Source organism: Dama dama, chromosome 19 (assembly GCF_033118175.1).
Source record: "Dama dama isolate Ldn47 chromosome 19, ASM3311817v1, whole genome shotgun sequence".
NCBI lineage: Eukaryota > Metazoa > Chordata > Mammalia > Artiodactyla > Cervidae > Dama > Dama dama.
Genome location: NC_083699.1, coordinates 27,179,531 through 27,193,939, shown reverse-complemented (window position 1 = coordinate 27,193,939; position 14,409 = coordinate 27,179,531). Strand labels below are relative to the sequence as shown.

Below are 14,409 nucleotides of genomic sequence, written 5' to 3'. Positions count from 1 at the left end.
GTAATTTCCCAGGACATATACTGTGTGCCAGTTGCTAATGCCTCCTTCCTGCACTGCCATTCTCCCTCATGTTAACTGCAAAACCACTGACTGCCCTTGTGGTTTTCACTACTTGGTCACCCCACTCCCCCAAAGAAAAATTTCTATTTCTCTACAAATTCATTACCCAATTTTCATCTGTTACAATCCAACTCAAACCATAGTGTGCCTCTAAAACACCTTCTCTCAAAATTCCACAGTGCACAGATTTAACCTTTTTCTAATGACTCTCACACCATCTTCACCTCATAATTAACATCTATTTAAGTATGTTTCTATTCTCTATTTCTGCTGCCTATTCTGTTTTCCTATAATTACAAACTTCCATAGCAGAAAACACACTGAACTCCTCTATATTCTAGAATAATTAAAAAATGAAGCCCAGTAACATTTTTGAATTGTTTTAAAATGTGTATTTTATAGCATTCAGTGCATTTTTGTACACATCCTTCACACTCTAGATATGTTGAATGGTTGATTGAGTAACCCACTTTAAGTATAATAAATTAACATACTGTAATTTTACAGCTGTGAGATTCCTTGACTATTAGCCTTAATGTTACTTAACCATCACCTTTCATCTTTCTGAGCTGAATCTGTGATTTAGCTGTTTTGTCACATATTTCAATTTTCTAATTTAGAAAAAAAAAAGTCAGAATTTTAAAATTTTATAAAATATTGATTCAGCTACATGTGATCAAAAATCATGTTACCAGAATTCATCACTAAATTCTCTTCATAATAGATATCACTTCATTCCCAATTAAAATTAAATGGCTTTAAAATTAAATGGAAAGTGGAGTGTGGCATAATAGACCTCTGAAAAATTTACTTTGAAATTCATGTAATCTGAGTGTTAATATTTTAGGACTAAACATCCAGTAAGTTTAGGATTAAAGAAAAAAAGGAATGGTAAGATTAAAAAAGTGTGAGAAAAGCTTTGGTTCTCCTATGTGCAAAATCTTACTTTTAGTAGGACTATGTGTCCCACCTAAAACAGTATTATTCCAATTTTAATGGATGTTTTGATTCTCCCCTTCCATCTCCATAAATATGTACATAAATGAGTGCAGCTACAAAGAAAAAAATTCTATCAAATTTTCTATAGAAAATTTTCAAAATAACTATCATTAAGAAAACCCACGTGGGAAGTCCCTAGTCTCCAGGCAACAGGTTAGCATAAGCCACACTGTATCGCTGAGAAAAGGCAATGTCCTAATGTAAAAAGAACTGGTTTTGTCTCAGTTTCTGGATATTTGCAGAGTTACTTTAAAGAAAAAGAGAAACCAAATTGGGCATGTTAGCATGAATAGACATCCAATAAACAGCAACAGAATGGAGAAGATTTATACCCCTTTTTTCAGACAATTAAAAAAACAATTAACATTTCTCTCAACAACAAGCCAGCTTCAAATGTTGTGTGTAAATTTCACAAGCAGTCTTCCTGCCAGTAGTATACCTGACTTCTAGTCTTCGTAGAAAACTGTTTTTTGTCTCACTTGCTCTGCAAGTTATTTTAACAATTGCCTTTGGTAACTTAAGGAGAGAATTTGGCACGGAGAATTTGTTAAAATGTACATGAAAGCTGCCTGCCAAGATAATGGTACAGAACAGGTGCTGTCCAAGTCAGAAGGCGGATGAAAAAGAAGGAAACCAACAGACGGAATAAGCACAAGAAATGACCCTGAAACAAGGCAGCCGGCGCCTCACACTGTTCCCACCACCTGGCCCAGCCAGCGCCAAGCCTCCACCAATTGTCCAGCTCACAGTTGTTTACACATCCCACTGGCTGGCCTGGCCACGTCGTCTGCCTCTCTTTCTATTTTAAAAAACGTCTTTCTCTTACTAGAAGAAAGCCTATTTTATGAACTTTTGATTCACTTTCCTCCTCTAAATATATAAAGGACTTAGTGGCACTTCTGATATGTTCAAGCTCTTGTCACGGTAAAGAAAACAATCATTTTGTCTTATCTATTAGAAGTTTGCTGCTAAAAGGTGCTCTTGAAGGATTTCGAATTGGGTACTTTCTGACTTTAAAGGAAGTAATCGAGTTTTCATTTTACAATTAGAAATCATACTTGCTGTTAAAGCCAGCGAGTCGTATTTTGCTAAAACCGTTTAGCAGGATTGTAAGGACAATTAGAATCTCTCTGTGGTTCAGCTTTGATCTCTTCATTAGTATCATTTCACCTGGACCAGCTTTAGCCTAGAGGTGGGGCTGCTAAACTGAGATCAGATACTAAGAGTCAGTTTAGATCAAGTGACCTTAATATTGGAAGCAAGTTCCTACAGTGACTGTTCCAAAGTGAAATCCTTAGCGCTCAGGGTGGCTGTGTGTTATGGAACCCTAAGTAGTCAATTAGTAGGGAGGAAACAATTTTTTTTCCTCTCCCCATCTTAGGTTAATTAGCTTGGTCCTGTAAATTAGGCTGACGAAAGACAGATGAATGAGAGAAAAACAAATCCATTTTCATGTGCATAGAGCATACACAAGGGAGCACTCAGCAATGAATAACTCAACAGAATGGTTGGAATTTGGGGTCTGAAGGGCATCCCTTGTGGCTCAGCTGGTAAAGAATCTGCCTGCAATGCAGGAGACCTGGGTTCAGTCCCTGGGTTGGGAAGATCCACTGGAGAAGGGAAAGGCTACCCAGTCCAATATTCCTGGAGTATATCTGGCCTGGAGAATTCCATGGACTATACAGTCCATGGGGTCACAGAGTCGGACACAACTGAGGGACTTTCACTTCACTTCACCTCACTTTATACCTAATTCACTAGAGGAAGGGAATGGGGAGGAAGGGCACTTACAGAAAAATAAATGACACGCTGAAACGATAAAAAAGATCTTAGACAAATCTACGGGGGCTGTGTCAGTCCTGTAACAAAGTTTGTTTGGGGGTGGGGAGAAGATGACAGCTGCTTTGCAGAAGATTTAGTGACTTCTGAGATCTTCGAGGAGACTCTGCTTTTAGGCAAATAAGGAATCTCAGAACATAAACGCAGTCAACTCAAAACCATTGTGATGCCCAATTCCCAAGTATTGACATATACACACTATTGTATGAAAATAGAAAACTAATAAGAACCTGCTATATAGCACAGGGAACTCAATAATCTATATTGGCCTATATGGGAAAAGAATCTTAAAAAAAAAAAATAGTGGATATATGATTCACTTTGGAGTACATCTGAAACTACTATAACAGAATTGTAAATCAAATATACTCCAATAAAAATTGTAAAAAATAAAAAAATAAAGACTAGGGACAAAAAAGTCATTTTTATGTCAAACAAGACTATTTTGGGGGTGGTATTTCCTGATCCTTCTCAATATTCTCCAGTTCTACTGCTCTCTTTTATATCTCTTTTCTACTTTCACTAGACTTTCTTTAATTTGGCTATTCTTAACTTGTATTCTAAGTAACAGCAAGTGAGAGAAATGTCCATTTTTCCAAAACATTAGGCAGCATTTCTTTGAGAACTACCTCATCTTCACTTTGCGAAATGTTAACATTACCCTATGGATGGTGGACAGATTCCATGTGCAAACTGGCATTCTTGTTCATATTTTATTTCTTAAATATGTTATACAGTTAGATTTTATATGTTTAAAACTTATTTTCATTTGAAAAAAATTTTAAATGTCTTACCAAAATTACTGAGTTTATGGAAACTTCCAGTTTATGTCTATCCTTAGGCCACTAAAAAACATGAGAGCTGATACCCTACTCTGTGCAGCCTTGAGTGTCTTAGTCCTTCCAGAACTTTTTTGTGGTTATACCAAAAAAATTCACAAATGGTTTCAAGAACAATCTGGCAGCAAGGTGACCAGGGCAGTAGTGTTAGTTGCTCAGTCGTGTCTGACTTTTTGCAACCCCATAGACTGTAGGCCACGATGCTTCTTTGTCCATGGAATTCTCCAGGCAAGAATACTAGAGTGGACAATAGGACAGCATATTTTAAAGGACTAACCCCAAAAAGCGGATCAAAGCAAAGTCTCTAGATTTCAGGACTTTATAATGGTAAGAAATACGGAATTTACTATTATAACTGAACCCATTAATTTATGATTAATTTAATGATAGTTACCATTTCATCTCTTTCTCATTATAAAAGAAAGTTTTATAAAGTATTTTGACTATATAATTTCCTGGAGTTAAATAAAACTTGGATATATTGATTTCTTTTTTTTGCAAAAAATCATTTTTTTTCACTTAATCTTAGTTTTCTCCAAAACTTTTGCATGTTTTCAAAGAGAATTTATGAGGACATACAATTTTTATTTATAAGTTGATACATTATTTTTTTTAATTATAAGTCATATTGATTTTAATGGAGTCCCCTTACTAGAAATCTAAAAATCAAGAGGAGATGCAGAGATCAATTTTGCCATTTGAGGCAACTGATCAAAGAAAAAGGAGTATACGGGTTTAAGTAGTCAGTCTTTGTGGGGACCCTCTGTTGGGTCAACCTACCCATTCCCCAGAGTTTTACATTTGATCCTGACATCACACACGGTAAACATGGACAGCCTGCTATGTGCAAAGTACTGCAATAGATCTTGGGAAAATAAGGTGCACCAGTCTAAGTCCTTGCTCACAAAGACTTTATATTCTAGGAAGTATTTTCTATTTATGTAGGTATACAGGAGGAAGAATGGCTCGCCTCCTGATTATTAGATATAGGAAGCTGGCCTTGTGAGAATCTGGTCAGCCTGATTTGAAGATAATGTTCAGTATCAGAAGAAGCCTTTCCAATTTAACTGCTACCATTCAGAATTATGTCTGAATTCCTTGATGTGGTTCTTGATGTACCCCTTCCTGAATTCTTTAGACATACCTCCCTACCTTAAACACTACACTTCAGATACCATAACTATTTTGTAACCAAAATTTAATATCTTCCACATATCTGCCACATTTGTCCTTAAGAATTTATCTCTAGCCCGACTTAGAGGTCCACTTTATTCCTCACTTTGTACCCCATGCTTACCTGTTCTGTTTTCACAACATCACATGATGCTGTACTTGCCTATTTTCTTAAAGATACTTATTCTTCACCATTATGTCCTCAGTGTAAGTAGCTCACACTTAGTAGGTGCTCAATAAATATTTGTTGCATGAATGAGTGAATTGCTTCAACTTCTGTTTTACAAGAGAAACAGAATATTGCTAAATGATCCATTCCATTGTCTTTCAGGTAGAAAGCTTCAAGCATGCATGCATGCATGCATGCTCAGTCATATCTGACTCTGCAACCCCACGGACTGAAACTCACTAGGCTCCTTGTTCATGGGCTTTTTCCAGGCAAGACTACTGGAATAAGATGCTATTTCCTCCTCCAGAGGTATAAAGCTAAATAATCCCAAATGATCCATGATGTATAACTAAATATACTGATTAAAATCTCTTAAAGTATAATTATATAAAGATTTACTTTAATTTAATATCCACAATGAAAATAACAACTGCTAGCAACTTCTAATTAGTTGCTTTTTTTTCAAATCCATATTAACTTAGGATTCAAAAATCAGTGTGATAATTTTATATAAGCTAAACATATACTTGTATAGCATAGCTCAGAGTAAGTCCTCACAAATGTCAGCAGGACAGCAGTAGTGCCAATGGACTGGTTTATGGTGATGGCAATAAAGAATGTGTACCAACAATGTTACATACAAGTCATCTGAAAAAATGTATCCAAGATAATATTACAAAGAAAGAGGAATAAAAATTTGGACACCTATTTCAAGATATAGAAAAAGTATAATCACATGTCTTTTTTTCCAAGTAATTGTTATTGGCATTATTATTACATCAAACATGATAATAACAAATTATTGCATTAGGAAAGAGAATGTGAATTATAGTCACATAATTTTATGATACTCTGTAGGGCACAGAATAATTCTCTCTAATGTCCAAAAATGCAAGCAAACAATACTGACATCGAAATGCTTTTTGACAAAAACAGCCGTTACAGAGAGAAAGAGGTAGAAAAGGTTTCTATACTCTCAGCTCCTCAAACCATTTTACAAATATTTATCAAATGTCACCAATAGAGGGCTTACCTGAGGTCAAGTGAAAGAGGCCCTAAACCATCAAAAGCTATTTCCAATGTCCAGCTGGGAGACCTAAAACAGAGAATAACAAAGGCAGTTTATGACAAAGCTGACACACACTATTCGGGAAGGAGTGAAATCAATTGTGACATTTTTCATTTATTTGTAAATGCCTCTTTGGCAGTACACTCCCTCAAAACGACAGTTGCTTCTTACAGAAGAGGGGAGGCGTGATAAAACACAGGAACCCTGACAGTTGCTTTAATGAGATTCTGCATTAGGGCTATTCTAACACTTTTCCCCACACGGAACCTGCCCTTCATTTTCGATATCATAACTCAGTAATTTGGAAAATGTTATCTCTGTGAAAACTCAACCAGTCAGCCCTTAATAGCCATTGTTCAGTTTATTTTCCTCTTACCTTTCAATTAGAAGAAAACATTCTAAAGCAAGTATCTAAATAAATGTCAGCCATACAGACCAATTATGTCTTTTATTAAAAGCGTACTAGTTTACCAAAAACAGTAATATGGTGTGTGATTGAACTCAAGACACACTTTGCAGTAACTCAATATTTGTTTTGAAATATCACAGAGTACAATATAAGATATATCTTTAAAGACTTTACTTTCTATGTTTTAACAAATTCCTCTGAAAAAGGAAATTATTGCCAAGGTAGTTTCACTAGTCTTAAAATTTTGAGCAACTCCAACTTAAGCAGTCTAAAGATTCCACCTCATGTATTTATTCAATTGTTCTTTGATCATATATTAAGTGTTTGGTTCAAAGTAACTGTCCTCAACCCATTTCTTTAAAAAATGTAAATTATACTGTGCAAGGAAAATGCAATCTAACCCAGGGTAGCCCAGCATCTATCACCTATTAGTCAACCAATAGATATTTACTGAACTGATAAGCTGCACAAAATCAAATCTTTGTGCATAGCAAAACACATTTTGGCATTTCATTGCGTTATGGATTCAAATTCTAGATCACAGAGAAATGAACTAAATAAGAAACCTCAGACGAGTAACAAACTTTCTGGGTTCCAGTTTGCTTTTCTATGAAGTAGAGTTGGTACTATTTACTGTATGTGATTTCTGTAATAATTAAATAAACATCGGGGCAGGAATAACGCACCGAGCACAAGTTCTCGGCTCATAATATGTTGTTAATAAAGGATAGTTATTATAATTACAAGGTTTTTCTTTGACCAAAACAAATGACATCTTTCTCAAATATAACAACAGAAGTAGCAACAACAAAGAAGTGGAAGGAGGAAACACTGGCTGTAAGAATTCTAAGATAAAACCTTTAGTTCTACCTCTTCCCTCTGTGCAACTCAGCTCTCTCATCACAAAAATGGAGCTAATGTTCCTACCTTTACATAAAACACCATCTCAGCTTGGTTATGAAGGCTGTCTGGGTATTTAAGTACCCAGACATAATGCATTCTTGGAAAATGTTCAGTGACCATGGCAGTGAGCAGCATCTCAAGTTGGCAGATTAACTGTGGTCTGAGATTTGTGTTGGTAACCTTACTCTGATGGTCGCTGGTAACTTCAGGTACTGCTCAGTAGAAATGGAAAACTGCCTGAGCAGCTAAATGTGTGCAGACTCATGAAGAAACCTTGTTTCCTTATTCTATCCTCAGTTACCTAGTACAGTGGTTCTCAAACTTAGCTATACATTAAAATTACCAGGAACATTTTTGTAAAATGTTAAATATCTATGTGCAACCCAACACAAGTAAATCAACATATTTTTTAAAAGGGGTTCCAGGTAATTCTAAAGTGCAGCTAGGGTTTAGAAGCACCACCCTAAATGCTGATGCTCTGCTTCTCCCACAGACAATACTGGCTTCCTACCTGCTGCTTTCTCTTTTTTAGAGCCCTGATTCATCTCTTAGGTGTCTATATTTTTTTTCCTAAACAGCTCTGGGGAGGTTGGTTATGCCCAGATTCAAGACAACTCTGATTAGACTCAGCCAATCATAGTGAACCCATTTCCTTTGCCAGGAACTGATTTAAGGGTATATATGTTACCCATATCTAGTCAACAAGATGGGAGGAAAGGTATTTTGGGGGCTTTGAGCAAAGTTTTCCACCCTCCTAACAAAATGTTTTTTTTTTCCTGCTGTTGTATATGGATATGATTCCTAGAACCACTTTACTCATCTTGAAAGCATGAAGAAAGTTAATATTAGGACATAGCTAACATCTTGAGAATGCCAGAGCAGAAGGGTAGAAACAGATTCTGTGACAATGTCATTCAACTGCTGAATTAATTTGTCCAACTTCTGGAATTATTATGTAAAATAAATTCAAATAGCATCAAAGTACTTTGATTTTTGCACACCATCCCAAAAAATATTAAATAAGAAAAAATTCTATACCCCAAGCTGGAGTTTAGCTCAAAGATGTCTTTGCTTATACTTTTAAATCCTTTATGAACTAAACCAACTGGTGAAAAATATCAATTTTTCTTAAAAACTAAATAGTGTCAGTTTTATTGAAGTGGCTTTATATCATTTATTTTTACTAAGAAACATTGTGTTGTTATATACATAAGAAATTTAATATGGATCCTGCCACTCAAATATTTTTCAGCAGTACTAATTTGTTCTAATCTTTATATACATATAATGTACAATATTAAATATATTTTCCACATCATATACAAAAATATATACAGGTGTTTGCTTTTTTAAATTGTTGCCAACGATCTGGAGCTTAAAGAATATGAATTTTATTATCTAATCACAATAACCCCATCATTTCCTAATAACTGTGCTTCTCCTTGTAGTTGATTCTATGCATAACTTGCATTTCTTTCAAGTAGTAGATCTTATTATCAAAGGTCCATATTTTATAATTTATCCTTTTACTAGAGCAGTTATTTCCTAACTTCAGAGAATACTGGGAATACTTTTGAAAGACACTTTACTGTCAACCACACAGTTGGAATGAGATTAAAAGGAATTTGTTCCAAGATCTACACTGGAGATTTAAAGTGGCACAGGCGGTATCACCATGCTCCAGTCTGCCACTTTAAAACCGGATTTCTTCCAAACTCTCTAAGTTCTTTTATGTTGCTTTCTCGCTCTCCATCCCATCTGCAATTTCTGTAATATTTATGCGACAATAAAAAAAAATCAGAACTTTTGTGGGAAGAGGGGGAAATATTAGACTACCCTTAGCATGTGGTATTTGGTAGATAAAGAAGACAGTATCATGTATTAGGAGTCTTAGCTTTGGGGAGCCAGCAGAGATGATCAGACAGGGGAAAATAGGAAGTGGAGCTGATGGGGGGGCTCCATGATAATGTGATCTCTTCCTTCACAACCCACCAAATCTATGTACAAACTGTCATGGCATGTTTAATATGATGGATTTACTGTGAAAGCCAATAGGGGATATAATTTTGGTGCAGGACCAAGTGAATGTAAAAGGCTGAAACAAAGTGGGTTCCACGAAGCAGAAAAAGAGTGCTGGAAAAAAGGCAGAAACTGAGAACATTCCCCTCCCCATAAGAGATTGGAGCGTAAAACAGTTACTCAAGCCAATTTTCCCTTAGTAGCTTGGAAAACCTCAATGTATACTTTATCTCCCTCACTATTCTATGAGCTCCTGAGTCCAATGCTGCCTTTTACTCTTTGAATCATAACAGAACTCAATAAGTGAATTTGATTCAGGTGGGCGACCTCCTTCAAAAAACATTTGTCCCTGCTAACTCCCAAATTTAAGCAAGCTCCGTAAGCAATTTTCCTTTTCTACCCAAAATATTTTTTTATTATTTTTATTATTTAATCTTGGCTGCACTAGGTCTCTGCTGTTTTGCACAGACTTTCTCTAGTTGTGGCAAACAGGAGCCACTCTTTGTTAAGGTGCTCAGGATTCTACTTGCGGTGGCTTCTCTCATTGCAGAACATAGGCTTTAGGTGTGCGGCTCCCATGCGCTAGAGAGCAAGCTCAGTGCTTGTGGAACGTGAGCTCAGTTGCTCCACAGCATGTGGGATCTTCTCAGATAACGGATAGAATCTGTGTCCCCAGCATTGGCAGATCAATTATTTACCACTGAGCTACCAGGGAAGTCGCTACCAAAAACATGAATAGCCCAATGTGGAGAAGGCAATGACACCCCACTCCGTTACTCTTGCCTGGAAAATCCCATGGACAGAGGAGCCTGGTGGGCTGCAGTCCATGGGGTTGCTAAGAGTCGGACACGACTGAGCAACTTCAGTTTCACTTTTCACTTTCGTGCATTGGAGAAGGAAATGGCAACCCACTCCAATGTTCCTGCCTGGAGAATCCCAGGGACGGGGGAGCCTGGTGGGCTGCCGTCTATGGGGTCGCACAGAGTCGGACACGACTGAAGTGACTCAGCAGCAGCAGTAGCAGCTCAATAATGCTAAGAATTTGGCAGAGCTGAAAATCTCATGGATGACTTCAGTTCAGGGTCAAATTTGTATCTCCAGATCACTTACTGCTTTGTAGAAGATACAGGATAGCTTCCACCCCTCAAGCCCTGGTCTTAACACAGTTCCTTGACAACTGCTACTAGATAATAAGAGTAAGAAATATTCCCAAAAGTGTAGAATATTTTCCTGAATGTCATCTGGGAGCTCCAAAATCCATTTCTGGTATCCTTTGCTCTCTGCAAAAGATGGGAGCTTCTAAAGTCATAGCAATACATCTGTACCATCTAAAGTATCATAGGCGCTTGTGTCTGTCTTCAATCCTCCTCCTCCAAAGATAAGTACCTGACATCATCTCTGCAGGAACTTTCACAAAGTAGAGGCTTAATAAATGTCTGGTGCACTGAACTAAATTATAAATGAAGCACCTATTGTTTGTTGTTTTTATTTATACCATAACTATCCCTGGATAATGAATTCATTTATCTTTTGAAGCACTAAAATACAACCACCGGTATCAGATATACAACCATTAGGATTGGATATTTTATTTCAGAAGTATAAAAATCAACATTGGTCTTAAAAAGTTCTACAGATTTTTAGGAGAAATTTAATATTTTGAAGTTTATTTGTGACGGCAAGTCTTTATTTCTTGTGACTTCCATTTCATTCATAGAAATATACGAGATGTCTTAAGAACCATTGATATTTCAATTGTAAATATTAAGGAAGTTGTATTGCAACGCAGACAGGTAATCCTAAAGCCCAGCAGAGCAATAATGATTAACAACAAAGTCTAGAAGGAGTGTAAATTTTAATACTGTCACCCATAAAATCCATGTTTCAAAGGTTACAAAACAGAATCAAGTTTACCAAAAAGCAAATAAATCATTTTGTTTAGTGGTTTCTTATTTTATCTCTGATTTTTTAAATAATCAGCATCATCTCCCCAGAGCAGGTAAACTATCCTCACCCGCAAATGCATTATAGGAAGTTCTAAAATCCTTACAGAGAATTCTCTCACTGGATTCTTCTCCTAGCACTACCTGTATTTATTTGAATTTACTTTTAAAAAGAGAAAGGAGACTTTAGGGAGGTGGCTTTTACATGGATTTTATTTGCTGATGATAATGATGATTGACCACACCTCTTTATAAGAAGATGGGTTAGAGATTAATCCCATTATCACTCTTGCAGCTATCAGAGTACTTTTTGAGATCTGATCTCAATTTTGGACTCTACATTAAGAGAACACTAAAATAATCCAAAAAAGTATACAGAAGATCATGGAAATGACTAAAAAGGCTAGAACTCAAAGAGCAAAAGAGAGAGAATGTGGTGAAAATTGGTGAAGAATGTTAAGAAACATACCATGTATACAAAAACAAGGCTAAATAAACTCAAACATCAATAAATAGATCTTTAATGACACTAATGGACATTAACTAATTTCATGATAGCCTGTTTGTTTTAAAGTTTTTTAATACCCATAGTCTTGTCTTTTTTCAAGTCTCATGAACTATAGGTCAATGTGTTTAATTTCAATAACTTCAACAAATTTGTCATTTCACAAAATATGGTGATCATACAAAAGATGAATCAGTTGTACTATTCAATATTTTAATAGTCACATTTTCTATGTTTGTGATAATTTGTAATTTATAAAGGCTATTTCTATAAATCTAAGCATGCTATGAGTGTTTGTAATCTAAAGGAAAGGAAAAGACAACCACATGAAACAGTAGTCATATTTAATCCATACTATCCATGCTCTTCAGAAAACCTAGTGAGGAGAGGTAATCCTCTCTGAAGAGAAAGTATGAAATATCAAGTTGGAATAAGCTCTCATGGGTGTATTTAAATCTATCTGCTTTAGAGATTAGCAAACTTTTTTTCCTATAAAGGTCCAGATCATAAATATCCTTGGCTTTGCCAAGAATATATGGTCTCTGTTGTGACTATTCAGTTTTGCTGTTGCAAGGTGAAGTTATAATATGTAAACAAATTTGCATGGTGGCATAGGTTCCAATAAAACTTTTTTTTTTTTAAACAGCTGGAGTTGAGAACCAGATGTGGCCTGGGGGCCATAACTTGACAATTCCCAGTCAGGTTCATCATTGAGAAGTTATGCATCCCATTTTCAGTACAAAATAGAAGGCATGAAAAGGATGGAGGCCAGGTGGAATTTTTTTGTAGATATACCCTGAATTCCCAGAACACCCAAAATACTTATACTTGAATGTAATTTCAATGAAATAGGATAGATGTTTTTGCTAACCATTGTTCTACAATATCCATGCAAATTCCTCCCTACATTAGGACGGATTCTTTAGAACCTGCCAACCAGATAAATCTCTTCCTAAATTTCTGTCATTGAATTTCCTTGACAACAGAGATAGCTTTGACCAAAGAGTTTGCACATCAAATTTGATAATTAAAAGCTGAATTGTATTTTTAAATAAAAGTAAAAGACCTTTTTTTATCACTCAGTTGTGCCCAATTTTCTACTGCTTTCCTAGAAATCAATATTTCACTACAAAAAGAAAGTAGAATAGAACACAATTGTTAAGCACAAGGACCCTGAAGCATCATGACAACTTCCTTTCACTCCATCCTCCATCATGGAATACTTCACAACACATTCAAAATTCTAAACAGAAATGCTAACAATTGTCATGTGCTTCTCAGTTATTTCAGTAATAAAAGACTAATAAAAATTTCAGTGTTACAAAATGCAATCACTAAACACTAGTTAGCTATTTAAAAACTTCACTCATTAAAATTTACTTCTCCCTAATATTATTTCCTTTAGAAAAGTTATGAAAAGTGACTAATAGTTAATAAATATTAATTACTGTAAGTCAGGCAGTATGTCATGTTATACATTTATTAAATAATTTAATACTCAAGCATGTAATCATGCAGAGCTAGGATTTGAAAGCAGGAGTTCTAGGCTCCCAGTACAAATGAGATTAAGGCCTCGATTCAGTGTCTGCACAGGAATGCTAGTCTCCTGGCACAGTGAGTACACCTTACGTTCTGTCTGAGAAATGTCACCACAGACAAAGAGGATGATGAAATAAGAGATGGAGGTGAATGCAGAGACATACAAGCCAAAAGTGGTAGAAAGTGAGAGACGAGATCCAAATATCATTTATTCAACAAATGTTACAGGTCAGTAATCCTTACAAACATGACAAACACGACAAACACATTTATTTCAGCTTTGGAATCAGATCAGTCTGTTTAAATTCTTGCTCCACTACCTCCCAGGTAGTTTTTTGATTACTTGCTTAAAATTTCTGAAACAAAATCCTCTGATATAAAATGAGGATAAGAACCCAGAGTGTTTTCCAAGGAAGATTAAATGAGCTCATGAGGGCATGATACATAGCGCATGCCCTCAAAATGGTAGCTACTATTATCTTTCATGGTTTTGCTCTTTTTTAAATGTAAGTATCAAACAATATGTTAAAAGTTAAAAAGGTATCCAATCATTTGAATGGCCTGTCTATATAACTTTGGGTTTCTCAAAATTTATTGATTATCTACCATGTGCTAAACTTTATTAGAAAAAAAAAAAAAAAAAAACTCAGTTGTGGTTAGTCATAAAGACAAACACTCTATAAGATTGACTTTTTCACTTTCATCTGAAGATATTACATGTACACAACTGTTAAGACATTATTTCAATCCACATAGCTTCCTATCTTATATATGGCTATAGTATGTTTTGACAATCCCTTCAGTCCTCAGGAAGCCTCACAGGGTCAAGAAGGCTGAACACCCTCTTCTATCATCATTCACTTATTTCAAGCCACTTCATCCATTTTCCCCAAAGCACCATAAAATTATCATCATTTTAGAACTGTCTATACATTCCTTGATA

General features: G+C 35.7%; 1 protein-coding gene across 4 annotated transcripts in view; it reads right to left on the bottom strand.

The window, feature by feature from the left end:
* Positions 1–14,409, bottom strand: part of NAALADL2 (N-acetylated alpha-linked acidic dipeptidase like 2) — a 1,498,179-nt gene that overhangs the window by 1,408,474 nt on the left and 75,296 nt on the right. For all 4 annotated transcript variants that reach the window (XM_061168361.1, XM_061168362.1, XM_061168363.1 and 1 more), the window contains exon 2: positions 6,113–6,175. The gene's annotated coding sequence lies outside the window, so the exon portion shown is untranslated. The remainder of the gene's footprint in view (positions 1–6,112; positions 6,176–14,409) is intronic.